Source organism: Bos indicus, chromosome 14, assembly GCF_029378745.1.
Source record: "Bos indicus isolate NIAB-ARS_2022 breed Sahiwal x Tharparkar chromosome 14, NIAB-ARS_B.indTharparkar_mat_pri_1.0, whole genome shotgun sequence".
NCBI lineage: Eukaryota > Metazoa > Chordata > Mammalia > Artiodactyla > Bovidae > Bos > Bos indicus.
The window spans coordinates 61,035,861-61,054,502 of record NC_091773.1 but is presented as its reverse complement, the minus strand read 5'-3'; the positions used below and the strand labels follow the sequence as shown (position 1 = coordinate 61,054,502).

Sequence of the window (18,642 nt, the reverse complement as noted above, 5' to 3'; positions counted from 1 at the left end):
GAAAATGTGAATTAGCAGTCATGCATGCTTTTTGTAAAACATGCAGAAGACGTTTTCTAGGTTCAAGACATTTCTCTATGCAGGGTAGATCAATAATCACTTTAAAACAAGCTATGTTATGGAACTGCTAATAATGCTTTGTATGAGATCGGCTAGTTTGGAAGGATGCTTTGTTATAAATTCCTATTGCTTTTTCAACTTGCTCTTTTTCGGTGTGTGTATATGTGTGTATGGTGAAGGTTGTTAAACCACGGACATATGTTTTAGATGGTTTCTCTGGCTTTCACTGTAACAGTTAGCTTATTAAAGAATGCTTTTGAAATGCAGTTTTATCACGCAGTTTTTCCCTCATATAAAAATGTTGTTTGCCTTTTGAGTATTTCTGATGTTATATACCTTGTTTAAGAAAGACCCCATTTTAACTAAATATGTGTAGAGAAAGACTGAGAAAGAAATACTGTGAACATGATAATGTACTGAAACCTTCTGGAAATTGAGGGGGAACTAAGAGTGCATAGAATATTGAATGATTTTTGCTGGTCTCTCTAGGATCTCTGAACAGTGTGAGGCAGGCTATTTTAGGATTAAAAAAATACCTATTACCCAGTATTTGTATTAACTTAGCAGGTGAAAGGAAGCTTTTAGAATTTATTGAAAATTAAAATGTTTACTGATGATAAATTTATCTATGACCTTTTCATGAAATATGGAATAACATCCGTTTTTTATAAAATTTCACTTCTTTCCTCCTACTGTTCTGTTAAATTAACTAATTTGATTTTTTTTTTTACATTTAGTTTTTGGACTAATTAAAAATATATGAGTTATGAAATTCTGTGATATTCTAAAAGAGGCTGTCTATATTTTAAGATACTTTTTTTTTTAGTTTAGAAATACATTGCTTGAGTTTCTGTAATGATAAAAATAATCTGTATTGCATTTTACATTTATGTAAAAGAGGCAGCATGGCTTTCTTAAAATTTCCATGATCTGAAGCTATCAGACTTTTAGGATGGGTGCTTATCCTTTATACATCTTTTCCTTGTTTGATTTTGGTTTCTTTTTTTGTAATGCCAAAAACTTATGTGTTTATTAATGTTAGGACTGAGTACACTTCACTTTAGAAGTTGTGCTCTTAACAGCATGGTATGGAATTTGTTTTAAAATAAACGTTAGTAGTTTTAAAATTTGAAAAAAATCTATTTCTTGAGGGAATTTTGTGTATCCTTACTAAGATTCTTTTGCTTGGCTTCAAGTTTCTATTGTAATGGGCATGTTCATAATGGCCATGAAATTATTAAAAACCTGGAGTTTTAGGTTGCTGCAGTTAAACATCAAATTGTGAAGTTTCTAATGCTTCTGTGAGATCAGCCTTATTTAACTTTAAAAATATTTCATCTAAAAGTATCTGAAACTACCAGTTAGTAAATGAAGAATTTATTCTGTCTTAGGAGGAATAAAGCCCCTGTCCTTATATATCTTTAACTTGTTAGTCTTAAGAAAACATGACATTTTTTACCTGTCAATCTATTGATCTTCATAAACTACTTGATTTACTTTTAGTAAGCAAAACCAGTTATGCAAATAGTTATTATTTAAGAAATATGATAGATGAAAATGAGTTTATATGAGCTTGTAATTAGTATCTCCACATATTTTAATGTTTTGGTTTCTTTGTGTTTGAATCAGATACAGTAGTCTTAAAATTCTTACTTTGCTTAAACATTAAATCAGAAAGTAAGATGTAGAATAAAAAATCATCCTTGAAGAAAAATTTATAGAACAAAGATGATCTGAGTATGTCATCAGACGTACTCTTACAACAACTTTAAAAATGTATCTAAATAATAGGCCTTTCAGCTTTGTGGACTGGACATAATAATGATCTTAAAGTTGAAGCATCAATTCTATAAGTATCACTCTGGAAAGAATAGTGTTGGTTGTTATTACATGAATAATTATTGTTTAAAGGTATTAATTGAAATGGAATATTCAGTTATTGTATTGTGACATTAAGTATGATCTTTAAAGTGACAGAAACATAACATGATAGGTATGAACAATCACATTATATTTTATTCTGAATTACTTTCCAGGAGAAATTACTAGAATAGTACAACACGTCAATTGTAGACAATCTATTATTGAAAGAGGACTCTTTCAAATAGTTTTCTTGAGGCTTTTTCTAGGTAACTAATCTTGTCCCTAAATCTGCAGCTTAACTTTCATCAGATTTTCAGGTGCTAGGGCAGATTACTTCTATGACATATAAGCAATAAAAAGTTAAAAAATTAAAATCTTCCATAATAATTACTCCAAAAGCATTTTTAGGTTCAGCTTGTCAAAGAAGTGAAGATTTTCAATACAGAATAATATTTGATGTATCATAAGTCACTAAACCAGAGATATGTATAGATTGATAAAATACTGTATTATCTAATGAATATTTGAAATTTCTTTTGTTTGAAAATAATCAAAATATTTTAGATGGACTTTTTATTGGAAACGATATAATATAGCTCTTACATTTTAAACTGAAACTTCTTATGTGACTCTCCTATCTTGTGCTTCTTAAGTACCATTTTTGTACGTAAAAGAGGTGGCAGAGTACCATCTTCTTTTATAATTAAAATAACAAAACCAAAGTTCCAACAAGAAAAATAAAAATCTGTGTCTGCATCTGATGTAAATCGACTTGATAGGTTTTGATGAAATGACACTTTCATTTATATTCTTATCAAAATTTCTTACCCTAAACTCATTTTCCCCCAAATTAAATGACTTGATCAGGATACAAAGATAATTCCTTTTGTTACCAGCAACAAAATTCTGAAGTACTAAGTTCATTATGGAATCTAAATTTGTGATCTTATCTTTGGAAGCAAACAAAAATGTTGGGATGCTAGAAGGTATATTTTTAACAGTGTTCAGTGCCTTGAGTAATCATTTGCTTTAAGCAGTATTTAAATAACATGATAATGATGATTATCTTTTGTAATACAATTTGTGGAGAAAATGTACTTAATATTTTCTAAGTTTTGCTTTTTCTGATTTTTAGTAATATTTCTTGTTCTTTTCCTCCAAACCTTGTAATTATTTCTCTGTCACTTAATGTATGTCAGTGAGTTTGCTGTGCCGGCTGGCCACACAGGGGCATAATAGGGCTGTAATTTATTCAGAATGGATATTAAAGACACACACTCTCTCTCTCCTTTCCATCTGTATATAATGAGCTATGCACAGGCTTTAATATTTAAAAGTAAAATTTAAAAAACCTAGTAGATCAAAGAAGATTCGGATTTGTTGACATTTTCAATCACAAGTAAGGTTCCCATGTGATCAGATTTGGCTGGGCTGGCCTCCATTTATGCCTGCTGTCTCCCACTGATTATTGTCGCTACTGCTTTTCCTCTCAAAAGTGTTGTCATTTGACAATAAATTACAGATCCACTCTAATTATAAAACTGAAATGTAAAGCTTGAATTCACCTAGTGTAAATGGGCTCTTTTCCTCCAAAACATTCAGTTCATTTCAGTTCAGCTGCTCAGTCATGTCCGACTCTGCAGCCCCGTGGACTGCAGCACCCCAGGCTTCCCTGTCCATCACCAACCCCCAAAGCTTGCTCAAACTCACGTCCATCAAGTTGGTGATGCCATCCAACCATCTCATCCTCTGTTGTCCCCTTCTCCTCCTGCCTTCAATCCTTCCCAGCATCAGGGTCTTTTCCAGTGAGTCAGTTCTTTGCATCAGGTGGCCAAAGTATTGGAGTTTCAGCTTCAACATCAGTCCTTCCAATGAATATTCAGGACTGATTTCCTTTAGGATGGACTGGTTGGATCTCCTTAGAGTTCAAGGGACTCTCAAGAGTCTTCTCCAGAGTCCCCCAAAATAAAGTTTCTCACTGTTTCCATTGTTTCTCCATCTATTTGCCTTGAACTGATGGGACTGGATGCCATGATCTTAGTTTTCCGAATGTTGAGTTTTAAGCCAACTTTTTCACTCTCCTCTTTCACTTTCATCAAGAGGCTCTTGAGTTCTTCGCTTTCTGCCATAAGAGTGGTGTCATCTGTGTATCTGAGGTTATTGATATTTCACCTGGCAATCTTGATTCCAGCTTGTGCTTCATCCATCCTGGCATTTTTGCATGATGTACTCTGCATGTAGCCCGCCACGCTGCCCGGTCCATGGTGATTCCCCAGGCAAGAATACTGAAGTGGATTGCCATGCCCTCTTCCAGAGGATCTTCCCAACTCAGGGATCGGACCTGAGTCTCTTAGGTCTCCTGCACTGGCAGGCGAGTTCTTTACCACTAGCACCACTTGGGAAGCCCTCTAAAACATTAATATTATCTTAAATAAAATTTGATTTCACAATGTAAATATTTAATTGTTTCATCTAGTAGTATTTTTGGTTAGAAGTGTTTAGACCTTTATATAGCTTTTTACTATTGCTTTGGTTTGTAATGAAGCCATCAATTTGTGCTCAGAATTTTTGGCATGGACACCTGTTTTTCATCTTGGCACGTTAACCACTACTTTGACATAGAAAGAACAGCATTCTTAGTTTTCATAGTTCTGGGAGCACAGTGTGCTCAGTGTGCATTGTTTTTAGTTGGTATGATCACAGCACATCAGTTTTTCATGACAGGAAGAGTGTTTCATGAACAGTCTATATTCTGAAAGATAAAGCACCCAGGAGGTGAATACGAATGTACACATGTGCATACACAAACATACACACATATCTATATTTATGCTACTTAGTTGCTAAGTCGTGTCCAACTCTTTTGTGACCCCATGGACTGTAGGCCACCGGGCTCCTTTGTCCATGGGATTTCCTGGGCAAGAATACTGTAATAGGTTGCCATTTCCTTCTCCAGGGTATATTCCTGACCCAAAGCATCTCTCCTGCTTTGCAGATAGATTCTTTACTGCTGAGCCACCAGGGAAGCTCCAGAGTGTATCTATAAACCTTGTTAAATATATAATAATAATTATAATTATTTATTATAATAAATAATTAATATAATTATAATAGAATTATTATATATAGCATTATATTATAATGCTAATAGTTATATTACAGAAATAAAAGCTTATCTTAACAACTCTCTGTATTTCGAATCAGAATGTCTTTTGATTTCTAGATATGTATGATTAATACTTTTACTGGAATATTTACTGTGAATCGTAGCCATATGCCAAAATTATGAGTATAGATACTTGCTCTGATACTGATATACAGTCACTAAGTACTATTTTCTCTATTCAAAGAACTTGTATTTATAACGTTACTGCTTTTGTTGATGACTGACAAGTAAAAGTTAGCTATACTTTTTTATTGTCACCTTTTATATGATTGTAAGGAATCTTAGAAAACTCGAAGAAGCTAATTACTGGTAAACTCATTTTGTTTAATTCACTGACTAGAAAAATGAATTCATTTCGTATATGCTATGGACCCTTCACATCCATTTATGAATTACTGACAAAGATTCATGTCCCCAAGAAAATAATTCCTAAGGCTGATCTAGGAATTTAGCTTCTGCATTTGAGAAGTTTTAAGGATCTCAGAGGGCTTCCTTGTGGCTCAGTTGATAAAGAATCTGCCTGCAACGTGGGAGGCCTGGGATCCATCCGAGTTGAAATCTTTGTGAGCAGTTCTTTTGGGGCAAAATTTAAAAAACCATTACAAGTTAAAATTGTGGTATCTTCAACTATGAGGGCTCTTTGTCTAGTGTTTTTCAAGTCATGATTTTTGTCTGTCTTTTGATTTTAGCTGAGAACATTTCCTTTAAAATCTCGGTATGTAAAATAGTTAAAAGTAGAGCAGCTCTGGTTTAGAAATTGGGACATGGGACCCAAATTAGGCTCTAGGAAATAACAGTTTTCAGCTGCTTACTTAAACTCAGGACTTCTCAGTTAAGTTCCTTTAAACTTTCCATTTCATTGCATGACCTTTGACATGTCAGATATAGAGATAAAGGAAATTGGCAAGGAGAGCTGCCGTGTCTAGTCAGCAGGTGATTTGTGCCTGACTGTTCTACATATATTGGGGTAGCTTTATGTTGTGTAGTGTTGAACACAGGGATTGTGTTCATATCTTGGGTCTGCTACTTACTGACCATGTGATATTGGAGTAATCACTATAGGGTGAGCCTCTTGAATTAGACATCTTTTTTGGGTGTTAGTTCTAAAAGGTCTTGTAGGTCTTCATAGAACTGTTCAACTTCAGCTTCTTCAGCATTACTGGTTGGGGCATAGACTTGGATTACTGTGATACTGAATGGTTTGCCTTGGAAACGAACAGAGATCATTCTGTTGTTTTTGAGATTGCATCCAAGTACTGCATTTCGGACTCTTTTGTTGACAATGATGGCTACTCCATTTCTTCTGAGGGATTCCTGCCCGCAGTAGTAGATATAATGGTCATCTGAGTTAAATTCACCCATTCCAGTCCATTTCAGTTCGCTGATTCCTAGAATGTCGACATTCACTCTTGCCATCTCTTGTTTGACCACTTCCAATTTGCCTTGATTCATGGACATTCCAGGTTCCTATGCAATACTGCTCTTTACAGCATCGGACCTTGCTTCTATCACCAGTCACATCCACAGCTGGGTATTGTTTTTGCTTTGGCTCCATCCCTTCATTCTTTCTGGAGTTATTTCTCCACTGATCTCCAGTAGCATATCGGGCACCTACTGACCTGGGGACTTTCTCTTTCAGTATCCTATCATTTTGCCTTTTCATACTGTTCATGGGGTTCTCAAGGCAAGAACACTGAAGTGGTTTGCCATTCCCTTCTCCAGTGGACCACATTCTGTGAGATCTCTCCACCATGACCCGCCCATCTTGGGTTGCCCTACGGGCATGGCTTAGTTTCATTGAGTTAGACAAGGCTGTGGTCCTAGTGTGCTTAGATTGACTAGTTTTCTGTGAGTATGGTTTCAGTGTGTCTGCCCTCTGATGCCCTCTTGCAACACCTACTGTTTTACTTGGGTTTCTCTTACCTTGGGCGTGGGGTATCTCTTCACGGCTGCTCCAGCAAAGCGCAGCCAATGCTCCTTACCTTGGACGAGGGGTATCTCCTCACTGCTGCCCTTCCTGACCTTCAACGTGGGATAGCTCCTCTAGGCCCTCCTGTGCCCGCACAGCCACGGTGTGGGGTTGCTCCTCCCGGCCGCCGCCCCTGGCCTTGGGCTTAGGGGCGTGGGGTATCTCCTCCCGGCCATGGCCCCTGACCTCGGACGCTGGGTATCTCCTCTCGGTGGCCCCCCCTGACCTCAGACATGGGGTAGGTCCTCTCGGCCGTTCCTGTGCCGTCGCAGTCTGGCACTCTCGGCCTCTGCCCCTGACCTCGGACGCGGGGTAACTTGTCTTGGCCGCTGCCCTTCGGGCATGGGGTCCTCCCGGCTTCTGCCCCTGACCTCGGACGTGGCATAGCTCCTCTCAGCCACGCTTTTGCGCACCCGTCGCAGCCGCCTGTGCTTTAGCGTGCCCATCTGGTTAACACCGAAATCAGATTGATTATATTCTTTGCAGCCAAAGATGGAGAAGCTCTATACAGTCAGCAAAAACAAGACCAGGAGCTGACTGTGGCTCAGACCATGAACACCTTGTTGCCAAATTCAGACTTAAATTGAAGAAAGTAGGGAAAACCACTAGACCATTCAGCTATGACCTGAATCAAATCCCTTATGATTATACAGTGGAAGTGAGAAATAGATTTAAGGGCCTAGATCTGATAGATGAGTGCCTGATGAACTATGGAATGAGGTTGGTGACATTGTACAGGAGACAGGGATCAAGACCATCCCCATGGAAAAGAAATGTAAAAAAGCAAAATGGCTGTCTGGGGAGGCCTTACAAATAGCTGTGAAAAGAAGAGAAGCGAAAAGCAAAGGAGGAAAGGAAAGATATAAACATCTGAATGCAGACTTCCAAAGAATAGCAAGAAGAGATAAGAAAGCCTTCTTCAGCGATCAATGCAAAGAAATAGAGGAAAACAACAGAATGGAAAGACTAGAGATCCCTTCAAGAAAATCAGAAGATACCAAAGGAACATTTCATGCAAAGATGGGCTCGATAAAGGACAGAAAAAGTATGGACCTAACAGAAGCAGAAGATGTTAAGAAGAGGTGGCAAGAATACACAGAACTGTACAAAAAAGATCTTCACAACCCAGATAATCACGATAGTGTGATCACTGACCTAGAGCCAGACATCCTGAAATGTGAAGTCAAGTGGGCCTTAGAAAGCATCACTACGAACAAAGCTAGTGGAGATGATGGAATTCCAGTTGAGCTATTCCAAATCCTGAAAGATGATGCTGTGAAAGTGCTGCACTCAGTATGCCAGCAAATTTGGAAAACTCAGCAGTGGCCACAGGACTGGCAAAGGTCAGTTTTCATTCCAATCCCAAAGAAAGGCAATGCCAAAGAATGCTCAAACTACTGCACAATTGCACTCATCTCACACGCTAGCAAAGTAATGCTCAAAATTCTCCAAGCCAGGCTTCAGCAATATGTGAACCATGAACTTCCTGATGTTCAAGCTGGTTTTAGAAAAGGCAGAGGAACCAGAGATCAAATTGCCAACATCCGCTGGATCATGGAAAAAGCAAGAGAGTTCCAGAAAAATATCTATTTCTGCTTTATTGACTATGCCAAAGCCTTTGACTGTGTGAATCACAATAAACTGTGGGAAATTCTTCAAGAGATGGGAATACCAGACCACCTGATCTGCCTCTTGAGAAATTTGTATGCAGGTCAGGAAGCAACAGTTAGAACTGGCCATGGAACAACAGACTGGTTCCAATAGGAAAAGGAGTACGTCAAGGCTGTACATTGTCACCCCGTTTATTTAACTTATATGCAGAGTACATCATGAGAAACGCTGGACTGGAAGAAACACAAGTTGGAATCAAGACTGCTGGGAGAAATATCAGTAACCTCAGATATGCAGATGACACCACCCTTATGGCAGAAAGTGAAGAGGAAATAAAAAGCCTCTTGATGAAGGTGAAAGTGGAGAGTGAAAAAGTTGGCTTCAAGCTCAACATTCAGAAAACGAAGATCATGGCATCCGGTCCCATCACTTCATGGGAAATAGATGGGGAAACAGTGGAAACAGTGTCAGACTTTATTTTTCTGGGCTCCAAAATCACTGCAGATGATGACTGCAGCCATGAAATTAGAAGACGCTTACTCCTTGAAAGGAAAGTTATGACCAACCTAGACAGCATATTCAAAAGCAGAGACATTACTTTGCCAACAAAGGTTCGTCTAGTCAAGGCTATGGCTTTTCCTGTGGTCATGTATAGATGTGAGAGTTGGACTGTGAAGAAGGCTGAGCGCCAAAGAATTGATGCTTTTGAAGTGTGGTGTTGGAGAAGACTCTTGAGAGTCCCTTGGACTGCAAGGAGATCCAACCAGTCCCTCCTAAAGGAGATCAGCCCTGGGTGTTCTTTTTTTGTGTGTGTGTGTAGTAAAGTTTTATTAAAGTATAAAGGAGATAGAGAAAGCTTCTGACATAGGCATCAGAAGGGGGTAGAAAGAGTACCCGCTTGCTAGTGTTAACAATGAGGTTATATAATCCAAAGAATGTCTGGAGGTTGTAAAGACCTCCTCCGACCTACTCCCATAATTTACATTTTAAGATAACACTGTCCTCAGGCAAGATACATCCTTGTAAAGACCAGGTATACTCCCATAATTAACATTTTAAAATAACAGAAGGTTGAATCCAAAGACTGTCCTTAGGCAGGATACATTATTGGTATATAATCCTAAGGAATGTGGAGAAAGAAAAAAAAGTTTGTCTTTTTTTCCTCCTTGAGAATTCCAGACCCCTCTCTCCTTGGGGACCCCTAGACTCCCTATCAACCTGCCTAGGAAATGACTCTCTCATTCCCCCCTTTTCTTTTAGGAGAATTATGTTGCCTAGGGGAAAGGGGCGTCGTTCTCATTCCATAACTACTTCCAAGCTGACAAGGGGCGTTGTCCCTAAATTGGTGAGGCAACATATTCTCCTAATCCTCATATTGAGGATATCTGATCCAGGGGCCCCAAATAGTAGCTGGAGGAAGCTACAGCAGTAGCAGAAATTTGAGCAACCATTTGTAACTTAAAAGCTTTCATGCGGCTAGAAACAAATCCAGTTATACAGTTACAGATGCAGGGTGCAGACAGCAAGAACAAAACAATCAGAATCAAAATTAAAAGTCACATTATGTCCATAGTTAATGTGCAAAGTGTTGCACCAGTCCATTTTAGGGTTGGTAGATGTCATCAGATGACGAAGAGGCATCGCATGTGATTGTTGTCGAAGGTATTCACAGACTTGGAGAAAGTCTTTTCCTTGAAGTGGGGATGTCCACCACGGGAAGCCTTCCACTGATGAAGAGGGGAGCGCTCCGCAGACCCAGCAGTTAGACCGATTGTGGAATGCAGCATAGGAGTGAGCCCAGGACAGGAAGACATTGTCTTGAGGATCAAACTGCAGACTCAGGATTTTTGGAGTCAGCAGAAGTAGACTCACATAGATTATCAGGCCCATCCGCTGCCCTTTGTTTAACTCTAGAGCTTGGGTCAGAGCCACAAGCTCCGCTAACAGAGCACTGGTTCCCTAGGGGAGAGATTTTGCTTTCAAAACCTGTTCAGCAGTCACCACGGCGTAATCTGCTTTATGCTTTCCATCCTGAACAAAAGAACTGCCATCTGTAAATATTTCCATGTCAGGATTGTCTAATGGGGTATCTTTTAGATCCTCCCGAGCTGCATAAAGTTAGGAATTGAGAACAATCGTGATCAGGTGTTTCATTTTCCTTCTCAGGAAGGAAAGTGGCAGGATTTAAATTTCCACAAACTTTAAGCTTAGTTACTGGTCCTTCTAACAACAATGACTGATACTTAAGAAGCCTACTGTCTGTCATCCAAATATTAACCTTAGAATTTAAGATTCCACTCACATCATGAGAAGTCAGTACAGTAAGGTTTCGTCCATTAATTATTTTTAAAGCTTCAGGTGCTAATAAAGCCGCTGCCCCAATTACTCTTAGGCAGTGGGGCCACCCACGTGAAACTACATCTAATTCTCTGCTTAGATAAGCAATAGGTTGCTGGTGAGGCCCTCGGGGTTGTGTCAAAACTCCCAATGCCACACCTTTTCTTTCAGTGACAAACAAATTAAATTCTGACCCTGTGGGCAAGCTCAGAGCTGGAGCTTGCAGGAGAGCAGTCTGAAGAACCTTAAAAGCCTTTTGAGTTTCTGGAGACCAAACCAGCCCTGGGTGTTCTTTGGAAGGAATGTTGCTAAAGCTGAAACTCCAGTACTTTGGCCACCTGATGCGAAGAGTTGACTCATTGGAAAAGACTCTGATGCTGGGAAGGATTGGGGGCAGGAGGAGAAGGGGACGACAGAGGATGAGATGGCTGGATGGCATCACTGACTCGATGGACATGAGTCTGAGTGAACTCCGGGAGTTGGTGATGGACAGGGAGGCCTGGCGTGCTGTGATTCACGGGGTCGCAAAGAGTCGGACACAACTGAGCGACTGATCTGATCTGATCTGAAATTGAATTAGAGGCTATATATTTTTTAACCTCTGAATTCCCACAGTTACATCTCCCATGATTCATTACAGTCAACACTGACTCTTTTCAGCCTCCAGAACCAAGTATTGTTCTGATTATTTATTTATTTTTTTAGTATAGATTGTTTTGTCTGTTCTAGAACTTCATGTAATTGAAACCATGTAGGTGATACAGTTTTATGAAAGACTTTTGATTAGCATAATTTAAAAAATTCACTCGTGCATATATGATTAGTTTTCCCTTTCCTTATGAGTAGTTCCCTATTTTATGAATATTTTATACTCATGTTAATCTTGTGGACATACATTTTAATTTCTGTTGGATAAATATCTAGAAGAGAAATTCTTGGGTCTTTGGAGAGGTGTGTATTTAGTTTTATTATGCCAGATCATTTTTTAAAAATAACTAAACTCTCACCAAATATGTTTGAGAGTTTTGGTGGTTCCTCACACTTTCTGACATTTGTTGATATATGTCTTTTAATTGTTTGTCATTGTAATGAATTTATAATAGCAACTCCTTTGGTAGTATTTGCCTGGTGACCAACAGTGTCACTTTTTCATATACAGATTGGTCATTTGTATATCTTCCTTTGTGAAGTGTCTGTTCAATTTTTAAAAATTAGGTTGTTTTTCATTTGTCAGATATATGCTTTGTGAATATATTTCCCAGTCTGTGGTTTGCCTGTTTATTTTCTTAATATTCCCTTTAGATGAGCAGAAGTTTTAATTTTGATAAAAATTGAATTTACCGATTTTTTTATTTATGGTTTTTCTTTTCTTTGTGCTAACGTTTCGCCAGTCCCTAAGTTGTCAGACTATCCTCCTGTATATCTTTGAGAAGGTTTAGTTTTAGCTTTTCAGTTTAGGTATACAATCCATTGCACATTATTTTTTGTGTGACTGGTGGGAGGTAGGGGTCAAGCTTCGTAATTTTCCTGGTTGTTATTCAGTGTTTTACCACAATTTGCTAAAAATACTTAAAGATTTTATACTCTCTGTTGGATGGCTTTGTCACCTTTGTAGATATTGGATATCTAGGCCCTTTGCATTTTCATATATATTTTACAATCAATTTGTTAATTTTGATTTAAAAGTTTGCTAGGATTGAGTCTGGGATTGCATTGTATTTCTGTGCATTGATTAGGGAGAATTAACATCTAAAAACATTAATTTTTCCTGTTGGATGTTTCTTCATTTATTTAGATCATCTAAGAATGTTTTGTAGTTTTAAGCTTAGAGATCTTGAATGACTATTTTTTTCATAAGCATGTAAAGTATTTGATCATACTATAAATAGAATTATTTTTAAAATTTCAGTTTCTAGTTGTTTTCAACTTCTATGTAAATTTATTTTCAGTGTTAACCTTGTATCTTTTGACCTTGCCAAATTTACTTATTAGTTGTGATAATTATTTTAGGTTCATTACAATATGCTATGTAAACATTCATGTCATCTGTAGATAGATATAGTTCTACTTCATATCCAGTATTTATGCTTTTTGTTTCTTTTTCTTCTTTTATAGGACAGATAGTACAGTGGTAAATAGAAGTTGTGATAGCCCATTTGTTTATTAACAGTTTTTAGAAAGGTATAAATTTCATAATTTTCCTTTATTGTTTTTAATATCTATGGAATTGATACTGATAACCTTTCTTTTATTTTTGATATTGATATTTTTTAATTCATGAACTTCCTCTTGTTTGCTTGATTGGTTTATTTTTAAATTTTAAGCTCTGTTCATTTTCTCTCCTGTTTGTGTCAATTGTTTTACTAAGTGATTTTTGTGTGTGTGTGTGTACTGACAAAAGTTTTTATTTATTTAATTGAAGGATAATTGTTTTACAATATTGCATTGGTTTTTACACAAAGCTTTTTACATTAATGGCCACAAAGCACACAAGGCTACTCAACTCTGCTAAACTTTCTTTTTTTTTTTTAATTTAATTTTATTTTATTTTTTAACTTTGCAATATTGCATTGGTTTTTACACAAAGCTTTTTACATTAATGGCCACAAAGCACACAAGGCTACTCAACTCTGCTAAACTTTCTTTCTTTTTTTTTTTTTTAATTTAATTTAATTTTTTAACTTTACAATATTGTATTGGTTTTGCCATATATCAAAATAAATCTGCCACAGGTATACATGTGTTCCCCATCCTGAACCCTCCTCCCTCTTCCCTCCCCATACCATCCCTCTGGGTCGTTCCAATGCACCAGCCCCAAGCATCCAGTATCGTGCATCGAACCTGGACTGGCGACTCCTTTCATATATAATATTATACATGTTTCAGTGCCATTCTCCCAAATCATCCCACCCTCTCCCTCTCCCACAGAGTCCAAAAGACTGTTCTATACGTCAGTGCCTCTTTTGCTGTCTCGTATACAGGGTTATTGTTACCATCTTTCTAAATTCCATATATATGCGTTAGTATACTGTATTGGTGGTTTTCTTTCTGGCTTACTTCACTTGTATAATCGGCTCCAGTTTCATCCACCTCATTAGAACTGACTCAAATGCATTCTTTTTAATGGCTGAGTAATACTCCATTGTGTATATGTACCACAGCTTTCTTATCCATTCATCTGCTGATGGACATCTAGGTTGCTTCCATGTCCTGGCTATTGTAAACAGTGCTGCGATGAACATTGGGGTACACGTGTCTCTTTCAATTCTGGTTTCCTCAGTGTGTATGCCCAGCAGTGGGATTGCTGGATCATAAGGCAGTTCTATTCCCAGTTTTTTAAGGAATCTCCACACTGTTCTCCATAGTGGCTGTACTAGTTTGCATTCCCACCAACAGTGTAAGAGGGTTCCCTTTTCTCCACACCCTCTCCAGCATTTATTGCTTGTAGACTTTTGGGTCGCAGCCATTCTGACTGGCGTGAAATGGTACCTCATACTGGTTTTGATTTGCATTTCTCTGATAATGAGTGATGTTGAGCATGTTTTCATGTGTTTGTTAGCCATCTGTATGTCTTCTTTGGAGAAATGTCTATTTAGTTCTTTGGCCCATTTTTTGATTGGGTCATTTATTTTTCTGGAATTGAGCTGTAGGAGTTGCTTGTATATTTTTGAGATTAGTTGTTTGTCAGTTGCTTCATTTGCTATTATTTTCTCCCATTCTGTAAGTGATGTTTTTATCTTAACTTTCTTTTCAATTATTTGTATTTTAAACTATTTAGAAATTATCCCAGATATTGTGTAATTAAAATTTTTCTCTTTTTCAGATTATGTAATTATCGAGTTCATGGGATCTATCTTTCATAATCTCTATCTGATTACATGCTCATCTAGTGGATTTTTAATTTCAGAAATTTTATTTTTCATTCTAAAACTTCCATTTGGTTGTTTTGAATAGTCATCATTTCTCTGTTGAGATCTCCTATCTTTTCACTATTATGAGCATATTATCGTTACTTTCTTTACTACAGTTATTGTGGTAGCTTTCAGACCCTTTTCCGCTAACTGTAGCATCTAGGTTAGCTCTCGGTCTCTCTTTATATTTTTTTTTGTCTTGAGTAAGAATCATGATTTTCTATTCCTTAATTTATTGAATAATTTTTAGTTGTATCTTGGACATGTTTAACAATACTTTCTAGATTGAGACTCTGAAATCTGTTCTGAGTGCTGATTATTTTTAAAGCAAGTTAACTTGGCAGAACTTGAGCTACAGACTTTATTTCCCCTAAGGTACAACAGCTGAATTTTGGTTTAATTATTTTAATTTTAACTGAACTGTTTGAATTCTTCCTGTGCATACATGAGATTTGGACAGTGTTTATTATTCATGGAATTTAATTTTTTCTTTTTGTAGCTTTCTTTTGTCATTCTGTCCTCACTTTCTAAATGCTCTATTTGCTCAAACTCTTCTCATTTTCAAGCTAAAACTGAGTTTTCTAATATAGATTTAGCCTTTAGGTATTGATTAGATTTGACTAAAAGCCATAAAAATGGGAAACTCATCCAGTGTCATTCTCTCCTTCCAAATGTCAGTTGCACCCCAGTGTCTGTCTTCTTTTTGTTACTATCTAGGGCCTTCAAGTAGCTTTTGTTCACATTTTGCCCAGAACACATTATCTGTGGGATGGTTCATTTGATGGCAGCTGTTTGGCCATTATCAAAAGAGGTATCTGTTCTTTAGTATTTTTAATTGTATTTGTTAAGTGCTATCTTGGCAGAAATTATATCTATAGATTCTTCCATAACTTCATCTTCATGCTCTATAATTTGTTGTGCTTTTCCAAATATCATTGGCTAGTGACTGATTAGGAATCTCATATATTAATTAAATTATCATAGGAATATATAGAGAATATGTAACTTTAAAATTTTTCAAAATTAATTTTATTTTTTTTAAATTATTTTTATTGGAGTATAGTTGATTTATAGTGTTATGTTAGTTTCTGCTGTACTGCAAAGTGAATCAATTATGCATATACATACATCCACTCTTCTTTAGGTTCTGTTCCCATATAGGTCATTATAGAGTATTGAGTGGAGTTCCCTGGTAATTAATTTTAATAATGTATTTTATTTAACTCAGTCTATCCAGAAACAAAAGGAGAAGGGGACATCAGAGGGTGAGATGGTTAGACAGCATCACAGACTCAATGGACATGAATTTGAGTAAACTCTAGGAGATAGTGGAGGACAGAGGAGCCTGGCATGCTGCAGTCCATGAGCTCACAGAGAGCTGGACACAACTTAGCAACTGAACAACAACGATCCAAAGTATTGCCATTTCAACACATAATGGATGTAAAACAATAAATGAACTATTTTAGATTATGGCTTTTTTGGTAAAAGGTCTTCAAAATCTGGTGTGTATTTCATACTTGCAGAGCAGCTTGATTTATACCAGCTACGTTTCAGAGCTTGGCAGCTATGACTGGTGGCTTAGTCTTTTTCTACTACTGTCCAGGCATGTGTGCTCAGTCCTGTCTGAATCTTTGTGACCCCATGGACTGCAGCCTGCCAGGCTCCTCTGTCCATGGAATTATCCCCACAAGAATATTGGAGTGGATTGCCATTTTCTCCTCCACAGGATCTTCCCGACCCAGGGATCCAACCTACAACTCCTGCAGCTCCTGCATTGGCAGGCAGATTCTTTACCACTGCGTCACCTGGGAAGCCCACTTTACTGCTGTGAAAGTGAAAGTATTATTTGCTCAATTGTATCCCTCTCTTTGTGACCCCGTGGACTGTAGCCCATCAGGCCCCTCTCTCCATGGAATTCTCCAGGCAAGATTACTGGAGTGGGTAGCCAGTCCCTTCTCCAGGAGGTCTTTCTGACCCAGGGAATACACCTGAGTCTCCTTCATTGCAGGCAGATTCCTCACTGTCTGAGCCAACAGGGAAGCCCTTCTTTACAACTGTACTTGATCCATAAGAGCAGTGTATGCATAGGCTTTCTTGGTAGAAAACATAAGATTGATATAACTGGTCTAACAGACCAGAAAGAGAAATTGAGAAATTGTCTGATTGGATGACACAAAAATCATCATATTTATTCTTTATCTTTTAGTTGGATGAGCATCCATTTCAAAGATATTTTCCATAGGGAATTTTTAAAGGAAATTTGATAATGTTTGTGATGACAATAAGTAGGCTAAAGATGAAGTTCATCTTTGTGAGAGTAGTCACCAATTGATTCTTCAACTGGTGTCAATCACAATATAAAAAATAAAAAATATGTGATTAAAATTTGATAATGATTTGTAATTATGGCCTATTTTTTAAATTGATAATTTTCCCAGTGTCACAGTGCATTTTTTGCATGAACATTTTTGTGAACATTACTTCTTTGGATCTGCTGAGTTATAGCTTAACTTTGAAACAACTTGGTGAACATAGAAGTGGCATACATTGCCTTTTCTGAAGAAATTGAACAGTTTTCTTTTTTTTTAATTAAACTATTTGCAAAAAATATAAATCTGACAATGAAATATGCTTAGAGCAATATGTATTTCAAAGGCAATTACCATATTTTCCATGAAGTTCACAGAGCTTGAAAATATTCATTATATCCTTTACCATTGCAACAAGCATGTAGATGAGCAATTTTAATGAAAAAGGCTACCACAATTTGATTATACTATCCAAAGATTATATGGAATTCTTCACTTGCATGAGTATATGAATCTTTTTTTCTCTCATTCAGTCACTTCAGTTGCTCAGTCATGTCCAACTCTTTGCGACCCCATGAATCGCAGCACTCCAGGGCTCCCTGTCCATTACCAACCCCCGTAGTTCACTCAAACTCACGTCCATTGAGTCGGTGATGCCATCCAGCCATCTCATCCTCTGTCATCCCCTTTACCTCCTGCCCACAATCCCTCCCAGCATCAGAGTCTTCTCCAATGAGTCAACTCTTCACATGAGGTGGCCAAAGTACTGGAGCTTCAGCTTTAGCATCATTCCTTCCAAAGAAATCCCAGGGCTGATCTCCTTTAGGATGGACTGGTAGGATCTCCTTGCAGTCCAAGGGACTCTCAAGAGTCTTCTCCAACACCACAGTTCAAAAACATCAATTCTTTGGCACTCAGCCTTCTTCACAGTCCAACTCTCACATCCATACATGACCACTGGAAAAACCATAGCCTTGACCAGATGGACGTTTGTTGGCAAAGTAATGTCTCTGCTTTTGAATATGCTATCTAGGTTGGTCATAACTTTTCTTCCAAGGAGTTAGCATCTTTTAATTTCATGGCTGCAGTCACCATCTGCAGTGATTTTGGAGCCCCCCAAAATAAAGTCTGACACTGTTTCCACTGTTTCCCCATCTATTTCTCATGAAGTGATGGGACTGGATGCCATGATCTTTGTTTTCTGAATGTTGAGCTTTAAGCCAACTTTTTCACTCTCCTCTTTCACTTTCATCAAGAGGCTTTTTATTTCCTTTTCACTTTCTGCCGTAAGGGTGGTGTCATCTGGATACCTGAGGTTACTGATATTTCTCCCGGCAGTCTTGATTCCAGCTTGTGCTTCTTCCAGCCCAGCGTTTCTCATGATGTACTCTGTGTATAAGTTAAATAAGTTAA

General features: G+C 37.6%; 1 protein-coding gene across 29 annotated transcripts in view; it reads left to right on the top strand.

Annotated features, from left to right (window-relative positions):
- Window positions 1-18,642, top strand: part of RIMS2 (regulating synaptic membrane exocytosis 2) — a 609,863-nt gene that overhangs the window by 215,350 nt on the left and 375,871 nt on the right. The window lies entirely within an intron of this gene.